The sequence below is a fragment of the Panthera onca genome, chromosome A3 (genome assembly GCF_046562875.1).
Source record: "Panthera onca isolate mPanOnc1 chromosome A3, mPanOnc1 haplotype 2, whole genome shotgun sequence".
Taxonomy (NCBI): domain Eukaryota; kingdom Metazoa; phylum Chordata; class Mammalia; order Carnivora; family Felidae; genus Panthera; species Panthera onca.
Genome location: NC_138341.1, coordinates 82,242,914 through 82,266,072, shown reverse-complemented (window position 1 = coordinate 82,266,072; position 23,159 = coordinate 82,242,914). Strand labels below are relative to the sequence as shown.

Sequence of the window (23,159 nt, the reverse complement as noted above, 5' to 3'; positions counted from 1 at the left end):
TTAATTTCTTGAATTTTTCTTTCTTGAATTTCTTGAATTTCTTGAATTCCTTTCTTCCTTGAATTTTTAATTCAAAAATACAAGGTTTTGTATTTTTGGTATACAAGTCTTGTACTTCTTTTAACTGTTACTATTTTATTCCTTTTTAGACTATTATAAATGGAATCGTTTTCTTATTTCGTTTTCAGAGTTTTCAGTACTATTGTATAAAATACAATTATTTTTGTAAACTTAATTGGTTTACTAATAAACTAATTGGTTTATTAGTTCTAACAGTTTTCTGTAGATTCTTTAAAATTTTCTATGCAAAAAATCATGTTATCTGCAAGTAGGGGTACTTCTTCCTTTCCAATATGTATGCCTTTTTTCCCTCTGACCTAACTGGTCTGGCCAGCACCTCCAGTACAATGTTGAATAGAAGCCATAAAAACAGATATCCTTCTGTTGTTCCTGATCTTATCTTTCTCTCACCATTAAGTATAATGTCTGTTGTGAGTTTTTCAGGGATACACATTATCAACTTAAGGACATTCCTTTCTATTCCTAGTGTGTTGATTTTTCTTTTTATCATGACAGGGTGTTGCATTTTGTCAAATGCTTTGTCTGTATCTCTTGAGATGATCATGTGGTTTTATCTTTTATTCCATTAATATGTTATATTGATTGATTTCTGGATGTTGAAAAAACCTTGCATTCTTAGGATAAGTCTCCCTTGGTCATGGTGTATGATCCTTTTATATGTTGCTCTATTTGGTTTTCTGGTATCTGATATTTTGCTGAGGATTGTGCTGTCTATATGTATAAGTGATATTACCTTCATTTTACTTTTCTTATCATGTCTTTGTCTGTTTTGGTATCAGGGTAATATTGGCTTCATAAAATGAATTGTCAAGCATGCCTTCCTCATCTGTTCTTTGGAAGACATTTTTGAAGGATTAGTATTAATTCTTTATTTTTTTTTTATAAATTTTTTTAACGTTTATTTATTATTGAGAGACAGAGAGACATAGAACGTGAGCAGGGGAGGGGCAGAGAGAGGAGGAGACACAGAATCCGAAGCATGCTCCAGGCTCTGAGCTGTCAGCACAGAGCCCGACACGGGGCTCGAACTCACGGACCGCGAGATCATGACCTGAGCTGAAGTTGGACACTTAACTGACTGAGCCACCCAGGCGCCCCAGTATTAATTCTTCTTTAAATATTTGGTAGACGGGCGCCTGGGTGGCTCAGTCGGTTAAGTGGCCGACTTCGGCTCAGGTCATGATCTCACGGTCCGTGTGTTGGAGCCCCGCATCGGGATCTGTGCTGACAGCTCAGAGCCTGGAGCCTGTTTCGGATTCTGTGTCTCCCTCTCTCTGACCCTCCCCTGTTCATGCTCTGTCTCTCCCTGTCTCAAAAATAAATAAAGTGTTAAAAAATTTAAAAAATAAAAAAATAAATATTTGGTAGAAATGAATATTCTTTGGAAGTCCAGTAAACCATCTGAGCCAGGAATTTTCTTTGTAGGAAGGGTTTATTATTATTATTATTATTATTATTACTAATTGAAATTTTTTTTACTTTTTATGAGCCTATTCATATTATCTTTCTTGTTGAGTCAGTTTTGGCAATGCCTTCCTAGGAATTTTTCCATTGAATCTAGGCTATTCAACTTATTCGCATACAATTGTTCAAAGTATTCCCTTATAATACCTTTTATGTCTCTGAGGTCACTAGTAAAGTCTCCTCTTTCATTCATGATTTTAATAATTTAAGCCCGTCTCTTTTTTTTCTTGGTCAACCTAACCAAAGTTTTGCCCATTTTTCAGGAAACTAACTTTTGGTCTTGCTGATATTCTTTATTTTATTTTCAGTTTTCTATTCCATCTGCTTCCATTCTAATCTTTATTATACATTTCCTTCTACTTGCTTTGGATTCGGTTTTCTCTTCATTTTCTGGTTTCTTAGAGTGGAAAAATATGTTATTTATTTGAGATCTTTTAAAACATAGTCATTTACATTCCTATATTTCTCTCTATGTATTGCTTTAGTTTTCTCTCATAAGTGTGGTGTATTGCATTTTCAGTTTCTTTGATCTTAAAGTATTTCTAATTTCTCTTTTGATTTCTTCTTTGATTCATTATTTAGGATTGTGTTGTTTAATTTCCACACATTTGTGAATTTCCTAAATTTCTTTCTCCTATTGGTTTTTAATTTTATCCTATTGCAGTTGGAGAACATACTTTGCATGATTTTGATCCTTTTAAATGTATTGAAGATTATTTTATGACCTAAAGTATGGTCTATCCTGGAGGATGTTGCGTGTGCAGTTGAGAAGAATGTGTATTTTGTTGTTGTTGGGTAGAATACTTTGTATATGTCTGTTAGGTCTAGCCCAGCAGTGTAAAATTCACAATGTCTACCATCCAATCAAAAACTACTAAGCATAGGGGATATAGTCAATGATATTTTAATAGCATTGCATGCTGACAGATGATAACTACACTTGTGGTGAGCATAGCATCTGTATAGAGAAGTTGAATCACTATTTTATACACTTGAAACTAATGTAACATCATGTGCCAATTATCTCAAATTTTAAAAATTAAGTTTATTTTATTTGGGGGAGGGAGTAACAGAGAGAGAGGGGGAGAGAGAGAGAGAGGGAGAGAGGGAGAGAGAGAGAGAATCCCAAGCAGGCTCTGCACTGTCAGCATGGAGCCAGACAAAGGGCTTGAACTCATGACCCAAGCCAAAATCAAGGGTTAGATGCTTTCCTGACTGAGTGACCCAGGCACCCCTAAAATAAAAAATAAAAAAAACCTTAAACTACTAAGCATTCAAAGAAGCAGGAGAATATAACCCGCAATGAGAAGAAAAATCAATCAAAACTAATCCAGAAATAACACCAATTATAGAATTAATAAACAAGGACAATAAAACATTATTTGAATGTACTCCACATGTTCAAGATGCTAAAGTATCTTGAAGTTTGATCTCAAACATGTTGAGTAGAGACATGAAAGAGATTTTTAAAGATCCAAATCATGTTTAATGAAATGAAAACCACCATATCTGAATTTTTTAAGCTTGTTTATGCATTTTGAGACAGAGAGAGAGAGAGAGAGAGAGAGAAAACAAGTGGGGGAGGGGCAGAGAGAGAGGGGGACAGAGGATCTGAAGCAGGCCCTGTGCTGACAGCAGGGAACCCGACATGGGACTTGAACCCACTAACTGTGAGATCATGACCTGGGCTGAAGTCAGATGCTTAACCGACCGAGCCACCCAGTCACCCCCATATCTGAATTTTTTTAATGAATGGGATTAATGACAGATTCGATACTGCAAAAGAAATTATTAATAAACTTCAAGACATGGGAATAGAAATTATCCAAAATAAAACAGGGAGAAAACAATTGGATTGAAATGAATAGAGCATTGATGAATTGTGGAACAACTTAAGGTATCCAAATATACATGTGATTGTAGAGTGTGGGGGGTGGGGAGGAAAGAGGTAGGGTGTGGTGATAGAAAAAAATATTTGAATAAATAATGGCCAAAAGTTTTCCAAATATGATGGAAACTATAAACCCACAGATTCAAGAAATGCAATAAGCCCCTAGCACAAGAAGCCTAAAAAAGACTACACCAAGGCACATCATAATCAAATTGTTTAAAATCTGAGAGAGAACTTTAAAAGTTGCCAAAAGAACAAAGATACAAATGACAGCAGATTTCTTATCAAAAATGATACAAAGCAGAAGATCTTGGATGAATATCTTTAAAGCACTAAAAGAAACAACTGTCAGCTTACAATTTTTTAGGCCATGAAAATATCTTTTGAAAATGAAAGGGAAATGAAGCTGTTTTCAGACACATGAAAGCTGACAGAATTCATCACCAGTGGACCTACAGTACATGAAATGTTAAAGTGGGTCCTCCAGGCATCAGGAAAATTATACCAAATAGGAACCTGGGTCTATAGAGAGGAATGAAAAGCAACGGAAGTGATAATTCCATGGGAATATATATAAGATTTTTTTTATTATTTAAAATCTCTTTAAAATATCATTGTTTAGGGATGATTGGCCAGCAACCCTACCTGATAGCTCCTTCCTCCGAACCCATCTCCCTTGAGAATTGTTTACACAACTCATAATCATGAGTTCAAGCCCCACATTGGGCATGGAGCCTACTTAAAAAATAAAACAAAACTATTTGAACCAAAATAACAAAAATGTATTGTGGGGCTTGTAACATGAGGAAGAAAAATCTGTAATACTAATAGTACAAAAGCTGGGTGGAGAGAAATGGAAGTGCTATAAAGTTCTTATACTATACATGAAGTAGTATAACATCTCTTGAAATTAGGCTGTAGTAAGTTGAAGGCATGCTTAATAAATCCCTTAATGGCACAGATTGCAGTTGACATGATTGGGCGTCTGGCCAACAGTGCCAGTAGATTGATCTTCTTAAAGATAGTTGTGTCACCCCTTTGCCTGTAAAAGATTAAATGGCTCTGATAATCTCCCCCAATAAATTCTGAAGGCTTTAACCTATCTTTCCATTCTTGTCTGTCAAGATACCCCTTACATGCCCATTGAAGAAACAGACCTAGTCATCTGGGCCTCCTTGGGACACGTCTGGAAACGTGAGTAGACAATTAGGATGTGTGGGGTGGTGTTACACCGCAAATTTGCACCTGGTGAGTGGGTAGACCTGTAGTAAGTCTCAACAGTCATGTGGAAGGAGATCCAGGAAGGTAAAAACCATTTTCCAGATGGCAAAGAGCTTCTCACGTGTGGCAGAACCCTCACATTACCCTTGAACTAACTAACACCCATAGCTGCACACCTTCTTGGGTAAATAGAGGAATGGAGACCCATACCTGGAGTCATCTGTTTAGTTCCTGCTTTATAGAATGTCTCCTTCAATTTCCATATCCGTTTCCATTGGAAGAACTTTATAGACTCTGAGCTATTGAACGCCATTGTGAAAAATATTCCCACTTTTTCCCTTAGCAGAATGTCAGTGAGAAAATGAGCATTCCTTATTAGACATTGCAGTGGATTGAGGGAGGCTGCAAATCTTTGTCTCTCTGTCCTTTGAGAGGGGTGGTTTGTGTTCCTTCCGCTTGAATCTGGTGTGAATGCCTTACCCGTGAGAGGCAGGGAAAGTGATATGCCAGGTGCAGACCAACACCTCACAAATACCCAGCAGCTTCCAGTTTTATACATTTGAGACTTCGGAATTACTGTGTAAGAAATAGGCTACCCTGAAGGAGCAAACACGTGGGAAGACCATGCAGAGAGCCCCTTAGGCTACATGGAGAAGAGAGGCCTGGTCAACAGCTGTCCTCACCAAGATGCCCACAGTGTGAGGGAACCACATTGAACCCCATCGGCCCAAGTAAGCCCCCCCATGACTGCAGCCCCAGCTGACATCGTGTGAAGCAGAACTGCCTGACTGACCCCAGCCCGCCCACAAAATCATGGGAGGAAACAAAATGGTTGCTGTCTTACTGGATTTGGCAGGGGGTGTGATTGCACAGCAATGGATAATTAAGACAGCTGCGAAAATCTTAACATTTGAGCTTCTCTCAGAATTACCAAAACTAAACTCAAAAACTAAATGTCAAGTCTTATTGTGAAGCTAGAAACCATGTGCTGGTCATCACTGGTGACATAAAAAGAGGGTGGGGCTGGAAGTGGTACTACCGGGGTGAGAACGGACTGAGCTACTTATGAGCTGTTTGACCTCGATAAATCACTTGACCTTTGGCTCCTCCATCTTCTCATCACACAGTTAACATCAGTTTTAAGAAGTTCCGAAGAAGGCCAAATGCAACCATATGAAACGCAGCTTTTTACTGGGTGAGGTAGGATCGCATTTTGCCTCTTCTCTTCTCTTTGAGCTTAGAGATTGGTTGACCACACGCCATGACTTTCCAAAAGCGAGTACTGTTGTCTCCTGCCTTGGGAAGGCAAGAGGATGTGAGATCTCGGCTATTAAAAAGGCAATATGTTGTCCATTTGACATCCAAGAAAAAGTCCTGAGGGTGGTTCTTACCTGCTCAAAGTTTTAAGGCATTTCAGAGGTTCTGCAAAATTTCTGAGTAAGTGGTGACAAGAACAGTGGAGGAGTCACACGGTGAACTTCTGAGAAATCCACCACACTTCACCTTTTCATCACTACCAGTCTGCACTAAGCTGTCAATCCCTAGGGGCGGAAAGTGCAAGGGAGGGAAGGAACTAAGAGCGGAGACTTTTTTTTTCAGTGATTGAATCTTTGTTTCTGTTCCAGTTTGTGGAGCCCATGGCCCCTTCCTCCACCCCAACATTTTTTGCAGAATCATCCTGTTGCCTAATGGATTCTTTCAGTACTCAGTTGAGTTTTTGTTTATTGGTTTTCTTATTATCTCTCTCCCCGACCAGGATGCCAGCTACATGAAAAGAGAAACCTGTCTGCTATGCTCGCCATGTTTTAACCGTGGTCCCCGGCACAGCACTCTGAACACTCACAAGATACCTGTGCAATGAATGTCTTAGTGTGTCCACACTGTTACAACAAAATGCCGCAAACTGGGGGGCTTATGAACAACAGACATTTACCTCTCACTGTTCCAGAGGCTGAAAGGCTGAGGTCAGAGTGCCCACGGTCAGGTGAAGGCTCTCTTCTGGATTGCAGACTTCTCATTTCCTCACACAGCAGAAGCAGGGAGTTTTCTGGGGGTCTCCCATGGGCACTAATCCCATTCATGAGGGCTGTACTCTCACGACTAATCATCTTTCAGGGGCCCCACCTGCTAATATAATCATCTTTGGGGGGGCGCCTGGGTGGCTCAGTCAGTTGGGCGTCCGACTTTGGCCCAGGTCATGATCTCACGGTCCGTGAGTTCGAGCCCCGCGTCAGGCTCTGTGCTGACAGCTCAGAGCCTGGAGCCTGTTTCAAATTCTGTGTCTCCCTCTCTCTCTGACCTTCCCCCATTCATGCTCTGTCTCTCTCTGTCTCAAAAATGAATAAACGTTAAAAAAATTTTTTTTAAATCATCCTTGGGAGTCAGGATTTGAGCATATGAATTTTTGGAAGACACAAACATTCAGGCCATAGCAATGAAGAAATACATAGTCTCTCACACTCTGGCCCCATATCTACCTCTTACTGAGTTTTCTAAGTGGTTAATCCTCTCACACACCCTTTTTTTGAGTTATTTATTTATTTATTTATTTAGAGAGGCAGTGAGAAAGCAAAAGTGAGCATGAGCAGGGAAGGGGTAGAGAAAGAGAATCTCAAGCAGACTCCACACTGTCAGCCCAGAGCCTGATGTGGGCTCAGACCCACAAACTGTGACACCATGACCCGAGCTGAAATCAAGAGTCGGTCATTCAATGGACTGAGCCACCCAGGTGCCCCAATCCTCACACACTCTTAAGTTTGAGAACCACCAGACCTAATGCCTGGATCAAACAAGAATGTTTAGGAAAAAACAAGGAGACTGAGAAGGTTTCATGATATTCCAGACCCAAGAAGAAAAAAGGAAATTTTATGCCTACTGGCCCAGGGCTGTTTCCAAACAGACCAACCAGCCCATTTTACTTAGTACAAGCTCAAAACTGGCCAGGAAGGGTACTCCCTCAGTACTGTGAGAACTGCACTGTGAGAACATCCTCCTGAAAGCTCTTTGACACTATTTCTAGGCACATCCAGGGCTATATGACAAACCCTGATCTTGTCCTAACATGTGAGTGCGTGTGTGGCTCTGAGGCTAACCTATTGGATGGCAGAGCCGGCCAGGAGACTGAAGACCGGGTTGTCTGAGGGAGGCGGGCAGTACAGAGGGCCTGGCTTGAGAGCCAGACAGAAAAAAGATTCAAATCCAACTGCTAATCGCACTCTTTACAACAAGCATATTTTAGAGAGATGAGAGATTGAAATTAAAAAAGAAAGGAGAGGGGCACCTGGGTGGCTCAGCTCATTAAGTGTCTGACTCTTGATTTCGGCCCAGGTCATTATCTCATGGTTCGTGAGTTCAAGCCCCGCCTTGGGCTCTGTGCTGACAGCAAGGGGCCTGCTTGGAATTGTTTCTCTCCCTCTCTCTCTGCCTCTCTCTTTCTCTCAAAAAAATAAATAAACTAAAAAAATAAAAATAAGCAAGATATAAAAAATAAAGGAGAAAATATAGGAGAATTTCTTATAATCCTCAACAGAGGAAGGACTTTTCAGCATGGCCTAAAACTCAGAGGCTATGAAGGAAAATGACATGTAATTTCAGCCACGTAAAAGAGAAATACTTTCATATAGAAAAGACAGTGTTGGGAAAACACTAGGTTTGCCAAACAAATGAAAACTTAGGGAAAATGTTGGCAACGTGTGTTACCAACAAAGGGTTAATGCTTGTGAGAACAATTCCCACAAATTCAAGACAAAACTGGGCAAAGCAGATTCATAAACAATCTGCAGAAGGAAATAAGCAGCCCATAGACATGAAAAATATGTTTGAGATTACTAAAAATGAAAGAAATGTAAATTAACATAGCCGGAAAACAACTTGTTTTGGCAAACACTAAAAGATTTCTAAGACCCAAGAGAGTGAGATAAAAGGAACCAGGCACAGCTATCATGATCATAAATTGTTAAAACCTTTTTTGGAGGATGAAGCGTCACCATCACGCAAAAATTTGAAGTTGCATTCTGCTTCACCCAGCCATTTTATTTCTAGAAGTTTATCTAAACTGATTGTGGCACAAGTAAACAGCTCTATGTGTATAGTACAAAGCTATTGCTTTTTAACAGCATTTGCAACTCCGAAAACTTTGGACTGATGCTACGAGTCTGTTGTGGGGAAGGCATGGCCCAAATGGTTCCATGGAAGAAGAGTCTCGGCCAGTCATTGGCCATTGGCCATTGGCCAGGGGACACATGCATTGAGGAGTCCAACTGGGGTAAATCACAAAACTCGTTGCCTGGCATGTAAGGCAACAGCTTCTCTCTCTCCCTCATAACCCTGATGTGAGACTGTAAAGCTGGGTGCTGCTACAACAGTCATTTCCCACCAGGAGGGGAAGCAAGCTTCCAGAAAACACAACTTGCAGAGGAGGGCACATCAGAGGAAATGCCAAAGATAACAAGATAACCAGTGAAGCTGGAACCACTGGATTAACATCTGGAAGCTACTTTTTCCATGAACTTCAATTACGTAGGCCAAGAAATCTCTTCACTGTCTACGCCAGTTTGAGTCACTTTCCGATACTTTCTGAAAACCTCACGACATAGCTATCGGTAGGGAAGTAGTTGAGTAAATCATGGCACAGGGGCCTCTGGGTGGCTCAGTCGGTTAAGGGTCCAGCTCTTGATCTCACCTCAGGTTGTGATCTCATGGCGGTAGGATTGAGCCCTGCATCTGGCTCTGTGCTGATAGTGCAGATCCTGCTTGGGATTCTCTCTCCTCCTCTCTCTCTGCCCCTCCCCTGCGCACACACACGCTCTCTCTCCCTCAAAATAAATCAATAAATAATTTTAAATAAATAAATAAATAAATAAATAAAGGCACTGCCATATAATAAAATACTGTGCTCAGGATAAGAAGCATAGGGAGCTGTATCACCACTGTTGTGCACAGACTTCCATTAATAAGGAAAATGCTGGGTCACCCGGGTGGCTCAGTCGGTTAAGCCCCCGACTTCGGCTCAGGTCATTATCTCATGGTTCGTGAGTTCGAGCCCCACATTGGGCTCTGTGCTGACAGCTCAGATCCTGGAGCCTGCTTCCGATTCTGTGTCTCCCTCTCTCTGCCCCTTCCCCATTCATGCTCTGTCTCTCTCTGTCTCAAAAATAAATAAACATTAAAAAAAAAAGAATAATGTTAAAAAAATAAAAATAAAAAAATGAGGAAAATGCTAGGGAATCATATGCATGGTATCACCCATTTAGTTAAAAAGATAATCTGTAGAGAGATAGATTAGAATCGTAAGGGTATCATATGCATGATATCACCCATGTAGTTAAAAAAATAAATTAATCTATATAGAGAGTGATAGATTAGAATCATAAAGGAAGAGAACGCTTTTATTTCTACCTATATAAACTGTTTTTTTAAGGCTTTAGCAATAAATACCTGTTACTTTAATGTGTGTATATATGTCTGAACATATATTTCAGCTTTAGAGCTCTGAAGTGTTCTGGATACCATCATTTAAAAAGTTAAGGTGTAACAGATGCTAAGGGCATAGTCTCCACATATCTTAGTTTTCACATAAGATCAATTTGCATAACCTTATGCTTATTTAGCTTTTGATCACTTTCTCCAGTTCCTTGTCTGCCTTGAAATAGAACATGTGTCTTGATCTCCAGAAGTAATAAAAATAAATAGAAATCCCCTCACAGAGCCTGGCACAAAATGTCCAATCTTGTTACTTCATTTTTCTTGGAGTAAAGGGAGCCCTTCCTGAAATTTATTTTTGCTTGGAGCTCAATGAAACTCCAGTGAGCTCTGACATTATATGGCTTCAAACACCCTAGAAGCAGCAATAGCTCCCTGAGCCCAGCTCAGGAGCTGTGCTGGGGCTCCTGACCCTGGAAATAACACGGTTACAAACACAGCCCCAGGGAAACAGGAGGGGCCCTTTAAGGGAATCTTGGACTCATTCACCCAACCAGCTGTAAAGGAGCCTCGGAAAAATCATTTGGCTGCTCCGCTCATTTTTCAGAGGATTAGTCAAGACAAATCCCTTGGAATTTTCCTTAACTGGATGTCACCTCCTGTTTTCAATATGAAAAAAATAAAAGTGAAGAGCTGCCAATGAGTGGAGTCTTGGGCCACATCCCCGGGATTACTCCAGGCCAAGTTTTCCTTCTTCAGGGGTGGGAGAACTGAGAAGCAGGTCAGTCAGGGCTTCAGTGTCCCCAGAAACCAACAGCCTGGGGCTCTGAGCGGGCTTCAAGGCCTCTTTCCATCCCAGCTCACACCTCTGTTTCATTTTACAATGATGAATGTTACACACACACACACACACACACACACACACACACACACACACTTTGATCTTTTTTAAGTTTATTTATTTATTTTGAGAGAGAGACAGTGTGAGTTGGTGAGGGGGAGGGGGGGCAGAGGGAGAGGGAGACAGAGGATCCCAAGCAGGCTCTGCTCTGCACTGTCCTTGCAAAGCATGACACAGGGCTCGAACTCAAGAACTGTGAGGTCACGACCTGAGCCAAAATCAAGAGTCAGACACTTAACCCACTGAGCCACCCAGGAGCCCCAACTTTGATGTTTTTGAAGGGCCTTCAATAAAGCTTTAAATTGTTGTCAGTTATTATTGGTTTTCAGGGTAGCAGCTCTTCTAAATGAAACGCTGAACAAGGCTTGGCTTTGAAGCTGTCTTACCCAGATGTATGCACATCTATGTATGCGTAGGTAATTTCAGAAATATTCCCATGCATATCATGTGTGCTACAGAGACTCAGGGAAGACATCCAAGTCCATGAATTTTCACACAAGGGGGCAATGTTCTATTGGGTTTTTTGAAATGTTTATGAAGTACGAAAGAAACAAAATGTCATGGTGCTCACGTCTGGCACACAGGAGCACTCAACAAATATTTGTGGGATGACCGAATGACTTTGCTCTGGGACTCACGCAGATGACTTGGGCCCTGGTTTCCTCTCTACCAATAGAGACAATCACACCCACTCTGTGGGATGGTGGTCAAGGCTGAGGTGAAATGCTTTGTCAAGGAAAGGCATGCTGTGAATATAAGACACTGGGAATGGAGGGGTAGCCAACCTTGGTGTCCCGCTCTGCCTACTGGAAACCAGCAGATGATCTGAGGTGAACTTTCCAAGGAACTGCACAACCACCCTCCACTCTTATCTCCCCTAGAAGCACATCTCCCCTGTAGTCAGGCTGCCTTATCAGTGTCCCCACATTGCAGGCTCAGCCAGCTTTGTGCTTGTGTTCATGCTGGGATCCTTCGCTGAAATGAGTTTCCTGGCCCTCTGCCTGCTTAGCAGAGTTTACCCTCCCTTTAAAGTCCAATCTTCAGTTCATCTTTCCAAGAAGCCTTCAAACCATCTCCCTCTCCTGTCCTCACCTGTGCCCGCCACCCTCCCTGTGAGCAGGCAACTTTCCCTGGTTGCCACCTTAACAGAAGGCAGGTGCCAATGTAGCCACCAGGTTGATTGTCAAAGCGCGCATCCTAGAAGCCTTGACTTTTAAGTCTGGCCCTGGAGTGAGAACAGAGTTTTGTTTTTATTTTTGCTTTTATTTGTTGTAATTCAAGAAACATATCCTAATAAATCAAAAGCCCAAAGCCTAGAAGCCCGGGGCATTGAGTTTATGTCATAAACCAGACAGGGAGTACACATCTGAACCAGCACATAACACAAGAAGTATGAGGACATATGACTGGGTTTGGGACTGCAGTGGAAATGGCATGGGAGGGATGCCAGGAGGAATCTGCATCTTGATGCCCAGACAAATCTCGCGTTGAAGCCCTACCTCCAACATGGAACCTGTGGACGGGGAGCAAGGGGGCTGGGGTAAAGGAGGCCTGAGGGAAGCCTCAGAGTTCCAGTAGCTTCAGTGGGCTCGGATAAGTTCCTTGGCTACCCACCCTTCCCCACAAAGCACCTGCCTCATGAGACCAGGGACAAAGCAGGACACCCAATGACCAGGTCGACGGGCATCACAGGCCAGCATCCACTGTGGGCAGCACTGGGACAACAGGGGAGAAGAGGCAGGTGGAGAATCTTGAACTGGTCTAAATACTTGAGGAAACATGTGAGACTGAGAGGGCCTGAGTTCTCTCCAATTAGAAAGACTGGATTTTTCCAACATCTGCACAAGTAGGGATTCATGAACTAAGATCAGTTACAGAGAAAGAAAGTTCCATTTGGGTGTAATGTCACCCTCCTATCCAGCAGCTACCCACATCCCCTGGGTGACCAGCCATCCCAGTTTGCTGGACTGACCCAGAATTAACACTGAAAGTCCCTTGGCCCAAGAACTTCTTCAGTCCCAGGCAAGCCGGGACAGCTGGTCACCCTGCCTGGTGCTAATGTAGCCTCTTCTCAGGATGTCCCAGCTTGAATGAGAAGCAGAGACTCTGTCGATATTCAGAATATGTTCACTGGACCAGCAAAGGTGACTGTAGCTATCCCTACACTGAAGTCTGATGGGGGTTGGAGTGGGGGGGGGGGGCGTGGAAACTACTGTTAAACAAATAATTAAAATACGGTATGATAAGGGGAAACACAAAATAGCACAATGAGCTAGAACTGCACATCATGGCTAAAATCGAAGATTGACAACTGGAACCTCATACGCACTCATGGGAACATACGGGAAGCAACCGTTTTGGGAAAAGTGATACTTTTTTTATAAAACTATAAACTATAAAATTATAAACTACCCTTTAACCCAACGAGTCTAATCTTAGATATTTTCTCAAGAGAAATAAAGCCATGTGCCCACCAAGGACCTGTACTTTATAGCAGCCTTAGTCACAACAGGCAAAAACTGGGGAAAGCTCAGGTGTGGGAAAGCTGGCAAACAAAGTAGGGCATATTTGTACAATGGAAAAGTGCTCTTGAAAAAGGAGGGACCTACACACACGTGGATGGATCCCCACAACCTTATGCTGAGTGTATATGACACGCCAGGAGAAACAAAGCTAATCAGAAATCATAGAAATCAGATCAGTGGTTTTACAGGTCTGGGGTGGGCAGTGGTGGCCAGGCAGGGGCACAGTGGAACCTCTCCACATGTTGGAAATCCTATATCTTGCCTGTGGTGGTTGTTACATGGGTTTTTATATTCGTCGGAGCTTATCAAACTGCACGCTTAAAATGGATGCATTTTCCTGTTTGTAGATTATACCTTAAACGAGTTGATTTTTACAAAATCAGAATGAGAAAATAGAACATGATGCCATAAAACACTGTAACAAGCATGCACACCAAGGGGGTGAAAGGAGCCTTGGTCACTGGGCTGGGCCAGAAAAGTCAAGGAACCGTGCCGACCGGGAAAGAGGAGGAAGCACACTCCTGCAGAGACCATCCATACGTGCAAGGAAGCACAGGAAGAATGGTGGGCTGCAGAATGGCACAGAAGGGGTTGGGAGGAGCCCATTGTGAGAAAAATGAGATCTGAAAGGTAGGTCCGGAAGAGTTTGGGAAAAGTCTCACGGGCGCTGCCTCTAGACTAATGTTGCTCAATCATGATGTGCTGATTCACGGAAAGAGCAGCTGGGTAGTGTTACTGTGGCATACAAGTGGCATGTTACTAATCAGGACTCAGTCAAGGAGATCCCTGCAATGTCTCGTTCCTCATGTGCAGGCTGCTATGTTTTCTTAAGGGAGAGAGAGAGAGGGCACTCCCTCTGAGTGGGACCTTCCCTGTGCTGCAGGGTAATGCACAGTCAGGGGCCACTGCTGTTGGCAATGGCTGGGAAGAGATCCATGCTTCAGAAAGATGCTCCGGCCACAGAGTCAGGAGAGGACTGGAGTGAGGTGAAACTAGAAGCAGGGAGACCAGTTAGTAGGCTGGGACGATGGTCCCCCAACCCCAAGGCATGATGGGGTTTGGGTTAAGGCAGTGGAGGCATAGGGAAAAACACACATGTATGTTTTGGCAGCAGATGCAGCAGCATTTTGTAAGATTAAGAGCACTAGGAAGTTGGGTAAACCATGAAGTGCTGACTTGGTGAGTAGCCAGGCCATCCATCACTCAGGACAAGATGGAGAAGAGGGAGGGCGGTCCAGGAGCCAGTGGTCTTGCGTCCTGTGACACTACTGACAGTGGCCCGTGTTCATGATCTCTGCTCTTAACCGAAGTCAGGACAAAACTGTCCTTGGGGCTCTCTGCAGGACATATTTGCTCCCTATCAGGCAGGCTTCCTGGAAGCATAACCCCCAGTGTACCCCATGACCCACTTCAGACCAGGGACGAGAGCACCAGTCCGGGTGAGAGAGGTGCCCACAGGCTCTCACAGTCCAATACTCACATCGCTCCACAAACATGCGTGGCCCTAATTACTCCATTCACTCTGTGCTGTGCAGACCTAGCCTAATGCCCCTTCAGAAGTTCAATACGAAGTCCCACCCTCAGTGACAGGCAATGGGTCCTAACAATTAGAAACAAGCTACTCTGTAGGATAGGACACCGTAGGGTTCTTGCTTCCGGGTGTGTATCAATAAAACCTGGCACGCTGGGGAGTTATGTAATCAGATTCTCCCAGGGCAGAGTTTTCTGGAAGCAAGTTCAGAGTCCAAACAGTCTTGCCCCTGTCTCTATATCATTACTCACCAAACTTCCTTGTGGAGATGGAAAGAACAGGCACAAAATTCTGAGGTACAGATCACGTATGATTTTTCGCAATAAAACTAGGCAGGAGCAGAAACCCACAATTCAAAATCACAGTCCAGAGAAGTCTAAGGCGAGAGTATTGTTTTTAGTTGGGGAACGGATGCCCACCCGTGCATCCGGTAAACAATTCCCAAGGGACATGGGTTCGGAGGAAGGAGCTACCAGGTAGGGTTGCTTCCCTAAGCCCTGAAACCTAGCATGGCGGTAAGTCTGTCACACAAGATCAGAGTGTGCCATGACTCAGAATTTACTTGGTTTCTCAGAAAGAAGGAGCTCTTTGCCCCCTTGACTCAGCCTTCCCTTCTGGGAGCAGTCCTCCGCCTCAGATGCACTGAGCTCCTTACCCCACTGTCCTCGCAGTCCCTCCTCTGGCCCTGCCCACCTGACCCGGAGCCCCGTCCCTGCTCTGTGTGTGCACGCGCACGTGCCACAGGACCCCCACCCTGGCCGGATACCCATGAGGGACAAGGGGCAGCCGCCCCTCTCGGGGGCCCTAACTCTCCCTCTGAGATGTTTGTGTTTCCTGCCACCTTTCCCTGTGGCGGGATCAGAAGCAGCTGGAGGCAGCAGGTGTGGACTCCCAGCACCCCCAGGGTCTGCCGCCCCTGCTGTGGACAGCAGCGGGCCTGGGATTTGGGCTGTGACCAGAGTAGGAAAGGACACTTCAAGACTCTTCTGGGCTATCAGTTTTATCTGTCGAAAAATAATAGCTGGGCTTATACTGTCAGGAAGAGGAGAGGAAATAACATTTCTTAGGTATTCAGGGCTTAGTTACTTATCAGCCAATTCTTTTTAAAAACGTGATTACTGGTTTCCTGGACCAGACAAGCTTTGGAGCCGAGCTTCTCCCGGCAGTGGGAGGGATAGAATCAGGAAGCCATGTGCGAGTGACAAGACCTCAGGCCCAGGCTGAAGCTGCCACTTCCTGGGGACCTTGGGCAAATAGCCTTTCTGTGCCTCAGTTTCCCTATCGGTAAAAGAGGAATGATGGATAGTGATGGAAACTAAGGCACAGGGTTCCTGTGGGTACCACTCGCTCGCTTGTGTATGGATGAGCACCTATTGTGTTCGGTCACAGTTCTAGAGGATTGTTCTGTATCAGGGAATAAAACAGACAGAGATTCCAGTCCCTACAGAGAAGGAAGGGGGCGGGAAATAGAGTGGTTGGTGGGGTGGGGCAGGGACTTGGGACAGGCAAACAGGTACCCAAGGCCCAAAACTGATGGTGGCATTGCACACGGCCAGCACTTGCAAGGCCTTGACAGTGAGTGCCTCCTTCAGGTGTGCTCCCTGGGTGCCTGCAACTAGGTCAGGTGCAGGGAAGGGTTGATCAAGGCAAGCAAAGTACCTCATAAAGCCCTTAATAACTATTAGCTGCTCTTAAGAGAAGCAGAAAAGCTCTGAAATAAAAACATAAATTCTCTGGGGTGCCTGGGTGGCTCAGTCAGTTGAGCATCCAACTTTTGGTTTTAGCTCAGGTCATGATCTCATGGTTTACGAGTTGGAGCCCCGTGTGGGGCCCTGCGCTGGCAGCACAGAGCCTGCTTGGGATCCTCTCTCTCCCTCTCTCTCACTGCCTCTCTCTGTCTCTCTCTCTCAAAATAAATAAATAAACTTTAAAAATACATATAAATTCTCAAATGTTTCAATAGGAGCAAGCTATTTAGTGTTGGAGCAAATAGCTGGACACATCTCAAAGCGTGGGTCCCCAGCTCCGGCTGCATCTGAGAGAGGCCAGGGGGGAAGCAGGCATAGATGCAAACATATCCAAACAAAAAGCATTAATGCTGGAGCACAAGCAACCCCCGAGATTTTGATTCCATTGATCTGGGGCGGGGCCCCAGCGTCATGCTTGAAAAACTTGCCCAGGGGACTCTAGTGCAGGATCAGGGTTGAGAACTACTCCCCAGGATGAGGTGACGTTTGAAATCATAACAGCAATCACCCCATGGGAGCACACTATGTGCCGATCACTTTGCCAAAGGCTTTACGAGAATTATCTCATTCCACCCCGCCTCACCTGGTTCTACCGGGTCAGTCATAGTATCATCCGCATCTCACAGAGAAGGAAACAGAAACTTCAAGATTTTATGTAACTCTCTCAAAGTCAGGCAATTCACCACCTTCTGCTGCCTCTCTGCCACAGCCCAGACAATAACTCATGCTTTTAATGGGTCTACTAAGTTTTCAGGGAACGATCAAATGTGCACGATGAGTTCTGCTTAAGAACACAAGACACCGTGTAATTTATTTTACAAAGATAGACATGCAAAATAGTTACAAATTTCCAAAACTGGGTGTTCAGAGCAGTGAGCTCTGATTCCTGGAAAATGCACTTAAGAGCACATTCCTGGATGATGCCCAGTGAGATGTGCTTGCTCCGGAAGGATGAGTCAGGGTAGACAAGAGGCAGGGGGCTTGTCAAGTCTGACGCACCAGAGATTGAGCAGGGCGCCGCTTTAGAAACAGTGGTCTCCTCCCTGAACCACAAGGTGATGTTTAAGAGGAAACCTAAGTTTCCGGAGGGGAGTTAGCCAAGTCACAGAGGAACCCCCGAATCTGGGAAGCCACACAGGAAAGAAAATGTTGAACGGAAAGGAGGCTCTGGCCACAGTGTCCTGATGCAGGACCATGATAATTAAAAAGAAGCATTGGCAGCCACCCCAGAGCAGGGCTCCTGAGGAGAGGCAGAAGACAGCTCCCCTGCAGTTCTGGGGCGAGGGTGGTCCCTGGAGATCTGAAGCTGGGGTGCCAACATGCTGTCAGCATGGCAGAGGATCAGTTCCATGGTTCACTCTCTTCTCCTGCCAAACCATCACCGCAGAGTCCCCGTCTGCCACTTACTAGCTGTGTGACCTTTGGCAAGTTACTTAACCTTTCTGAGCCTCAATAGGCGATAGCTAATACTACCGCTTCCTGTTATTAAAAGTGGATGAGTTTTTATAGGATTGTGTCATGCGCAGCCAATCACCAGAAAGCACTGTGTTGGGCAAACTTTTCCTATTAAATACCAGATGGTAAGTATTTTAGACGTTGTGGGCCAGGAAGCAAATATATATTTGCTCCGGAAGGCAGGCACGTGTTTGGGCCCAGATGCGTCTGTTGGAGACAGTCTCGGGAAGAAGAGCAACCTGTGCGTCAGATCAGCGCGGTGGGGGAGTTGAAGGAGACTGAGACCCTTCTGAGACCCCACACCCTCTCCTCCTGCACTCAGGCAGCCCCCTAGAAGAGAGGTCACTGAGGCTCCAGCTCCCAGACTGGGCAGTGCCCAACCACATTGGGAGCAGAGTGGGGAACAGGGTAGGGGAGGACACATCACCTTGGCTTCACAGTGCTCACCAGTTACCCCCAGAGCCATACAAATACAGGTGATAGGTGGCCCTTGGCCTGAGGGCCGCAGTTTGCTGACCCTTGACGCAGCAGGAGAAGCCTAAATGTAACCCAGTTGTGAGTTGTGGGGTGTGATCAGTGAGCACACCCTCACCGGCATTCTCCAGAGCAGGACCCCATTAATGGGTTATGAAAACACTTTAGTGGATCACTCCTGGCATTTTTTTTTAATACAAGAAAGAGAATGGAATATACCCAGGTTTTCAGTGGCATCCCTCTATATGGACGTATGTTCTGGGTGCAATGTCAAATGTGTCTCTTACTGAGGATTGGACTCTCGGCATACTTTTTGGCTTCTGTATCCCTCAAGAAGGGAAGTTCTCCCATCTATTCATCAAATATGCATGGAACGCTATGATAAGTTCTTTGAGGAAAGGGGTCAAGTCATAATCTTCTGATTACCCTGACACCTACCATCTTAGCTGGTGGGGAGAAAGTGATGGGAGGAAAGGGAATCTGCTGGCATGTGCAGCCAATGCATATTCCTGGAAGGACCCTGGCAAGGGGCAGATCTTTGCTGGTAACCCCCCACCATGGGCCTTACGGGCTTTTACAAGCAGAACTTCTTACAGAGACTCCTCTGTGTTCAGAGGAACCCTAGGGTTCCTTGATGTGCTTTGGAGGCACACAGGCTCTTGCCTTCCCTCCCTGACTTCAGCCAGAGTAGCATCGCATTTTCCTTCCATGTTTTGAGAGGTCCTGTACATTTTCTTCTGACCCCAGGGCTCCAGTTCCCGAACATTAAACACCAAGCTGCTCATAGATGCACGTTTATGTATACACGAAGCCAAGAACCCCCTCCCACCAACCTTCCAGTAATTGCTCTTGACCCACAGGGGAGGGAAGGCCTTGCCCTCATAAGCAAACAAACTTCAAAGAGCTGTTTGAGAAGGAAAACAGGTCATGTGTACTTGAAAAAAGGTCAAAGGACATTTGATAACAGGGGGAGTGATTATTTTTTCTGGAGTACACAAGGGAACGTGGCATAGAAGATCTGTGGAGAGGTTATGAGGCCTGTGCAAGCAAGGAAAACTGCAACTCCTTTTGGTCAGGTGAGTTTATGGTGGGGGGATGGGGGGAGTCTGGTTTCCTAAGCAGGATATGAAAATAAGTTACCCCAAATTTACAACTGAAGCTGTGTGCAACTCTGTCTGAGGTTGGGAGACACAGAGAAGGAGTCAGGGTTCCAGCGGGGCCCCAGCCAGCATGTGACATTGGACAAGAGGGTCAGGTGACACCTCGGCCTCTCCACCTACAAACCCAGTATAAGCTCATCTGTCTGTCTCTCAAAGTGAAGCAGTGCATGTGGGATCATTTGAAGCCTTTCGATAGCTAAGGTATCATGTTATTCATTTTCTCCCAGTCATTTGTTTCCGGGTCTGGAAGGAAAACTTCACAAAAAAAGGGGAATTTTGATTAATACCAATTCACTGAGTTCTCCGCATAGCCCTGAGAAAGTGGTAACTCATTTCAGTTCTCAAGGGGCTTTCCTAGCAAGGGAGGTGTCCCTGGTGATTCCACACCCTCATTTCTGAAGAGGAAAAAGAATCACTTTCCACCACAGCCGTTGTATCGGACAAACCATTCATCTGAACAGTATGATGCCCAACAGAAGTTAAATGATGCAAATGACCACCACGTTTCATAGGAACACACCAGCCCTTGATTTGGGCCAATAAGAGACACACTGTAAGGCTTTGTGAGTCTTCAAGAATCAAGTCCAAGCTTTTCATTTTGACCTAACTTTCTACTTTGGGCTCTGGATGCAATTCACCATAGGGACTAAAAATCTCAGGAAGGGAGAAAGCTCTCCAGATATCCTTAGAGGAAGAGAAAGTGGGGACCAGATTCAGGGCCTGCCTGAGTTTATGACCAGCCAAACATCTTATTGACCCCACATGTGTCTATACCCACCTGTAATCGTAGCACAATGCTACAGTCCCAGGGAAACAAGTACATGATGGAAAGCAATCACCAAACAATGTACCTACATGACAGGCTTCGGAAACAAACCAGAATATTCTTCTCACTATGTTAAGAAATAAGGAAACTGATACAAAGAAGAACACTTTATGAGCTGTGGAAAGAATGAGGACATGTGACTCAGGCCTGATCAATCAGATTGTATCATGCTCATGACCACAGTGACTAGCCCAGAGAGGATCATAGGACATAGCTGAACAGAAATATCATAGAAAATGATCTTTTCTCATGTGAATTGCTGTGCAAATATAACGTACATCTTGAGCTACCCGTGGCTGATATGCCTACATGCAGGGAACACATTCAAGAGACAAAGATAAGGCATCCTGATGGCCCCTGGATTCAGCCATGCCTGATGCTGTTCTGTTCCTGGGTTTTACTTAACTTCACTGTCTTTTGAACCAATAGACTCTCTCTCTCTTCTCTTCCTCTCTCCCCCTCCCTCTCTCATATGCTACTTTGAGATAAGTTGTCACTTGCAAATAAAACAGACAAACAAACAAACTACTAATAGATCTTTCTCAAGAGAAGTTTGGGGCATTTCCAGAGGCATTGGGCATACTTGTATCGCTACCCAATAAAAGCTGTTCATATAAAAAAAAATTACTAATAAAAGAACTTAGTTATGAGTGAGATTATATGTAAAAGCTTTATATTTTTGTTCATGTGTATATTTTGACTATGATTCAAAAAGAAAACAAAAATGACCTAAGTGAAAAACATGTAACTTAGAAATCTTGAAATATTATCTTTATAAACATGTCAGTGAGAGAAGTTGCCGGCTCATTCAATACAAATGCAAAGTTAATCCTTGGTCAAAAGTAGTCAAACAGGGGCTTTCCAAATTGGGATGTATAATAGGATTTTGCTGCTCTGAATGCCATCCAAAGGAAACATTTCCAAAACACAGAATGCTCAGTGGACCCACTCAACTGTTCAATTCAAGAAGAGAAAAATGTTTATTGCTGTTAAGCTATAAAAACACGTCCAAGAAACTAAAATCAAATGTTTTCTGGAAAATCAATTTGCTACTTTGCACTCACTAAGATGTTTTAATAATAAAACGCCTGTGAAACCATGGCTCTGAATTCTAGTCTACTGTTGCCGGTGGGCCGGGATTCTTCTGTCACCCTCGTTCACTACGGAGTCCTTGAGATCTGTCACCATCACAAGCGTGAACGATGCCACGAGGCAGACGCTGCCACAGGCACCATCCAGACTCTGACCCAGCGAGAGACATATTCTGCTAGAGAAACCCCAGAGGGCAAACGTAATCATTCTTGCCCAAGGTCAGAGAACTATTCAAGGGAGAAGCTGGAATGAGAGACCCCAGTGGGGTGTCCCCAGCCCCATTCGCCACGGGTCTCATTTAGAAATGATGAAGAAAATCCACTTGGTAAGTGTATCAGCCCCGAATCATTGCCATCCTCACCTTGGCATGTCAGAATAGAGCCGAGGCCATGTGATCATCCTCCCCGGTGCTGTGACACTTGGGCCACTGGGATGACCCATGGCCCATGACAAGAGTCTGCAGATCCTATTGCTCCGTGACTGTAAGTCAAGGAATGTTCTGCAAGGATCTCGTGGGTCACTAAGGGACGCTTATTTTACAGAGGGGAAAATTGAGACCCAGAGAGGGGAAGTGATTGTTCAAGGTCACACAGCCACGCCTGGTCACAAAGCTCAGACCCAAACCCAGATCTCACTCACCTTGCCAGAGCACTCTGCCTCTTGAACTTTTCTACCTTCCCACATGCTTGCCTTCCACCTGGTGCCCAATGGCAGGACCTCCCGTTCACGGTTAATCCTGCAGGGTGATAGATGTGCAGATTCGCAGGGGCTCTGCCTGACCCCAGCTCCCCCAGACTCTGGAGACATTTGCTGTACCTGTAAAATAGGGATATTTTTTCATTTTTTACATTTACATCTACATAAATACATATAGGGAAAGGCAAAAGAGATCATATCCCATAAAATGGTAGCCCAAACTCTGTCCCTCTCTCCACCCCCATCCCTGATCGAGCTTTTAGCATTGCTCACATCCCTGTCTGTGACTCATCCTGAAGATGTGGTGTCCTTTGCCCAGTGCAACTGCCCCGAAGTACCTCCAGAAGTGGGAGATGGTGATAGCTCACAGCAGCTAAGCCCAAACCAGCCAAATTGATAGAATTCCCTTCAGGTGGTGCTCTGCCTGAATCAGCTGCGGTCTCTCAAATGATTCCAAGCTGAGAACAATCGAGAAGCAAACCAGAAAGAAAAGCAGCGATTACATCATGGCTTTGGGTACAAAGTTACCGAGGTTGGGCTTGTCGAATCCAAGTGGCAAAAAGGGACTCATCACCGCAGGACCAGAAGGCAAGCGCCCTGCAAAATGGCTGTCCTCTGGAGTACTGGGAGAAAGAACAACTGAAGTCTCCGATGGCCAGGGGTCAGGGGGTGT

General features: G+C 44.5%; 1 protein-coding gene across 1 annotated transcript in view; it reads right to left on the bottom strand.

Annotated features, from left to right (window-relative positions):
* The window catches only part of IL1R1 (interleukin 1 receptor type 1), a 128,348-nt gene extending 105,762 nt beyond the window's left edge, over positions 1 to 22,586 (bottom strand). Inside the window, exon 1 of the mRNA XM_081795300.1 lies at positions 22,430 to 22,586. The gene's annotated coding sequence lies outside the window, so the exon portion shown is untranslated. The remainder of the gene's footprint in view (positions 1 to 22,429) is intronic.
* Positions 22,587 to 23,159: the final 573 nt, after the last annotated feature.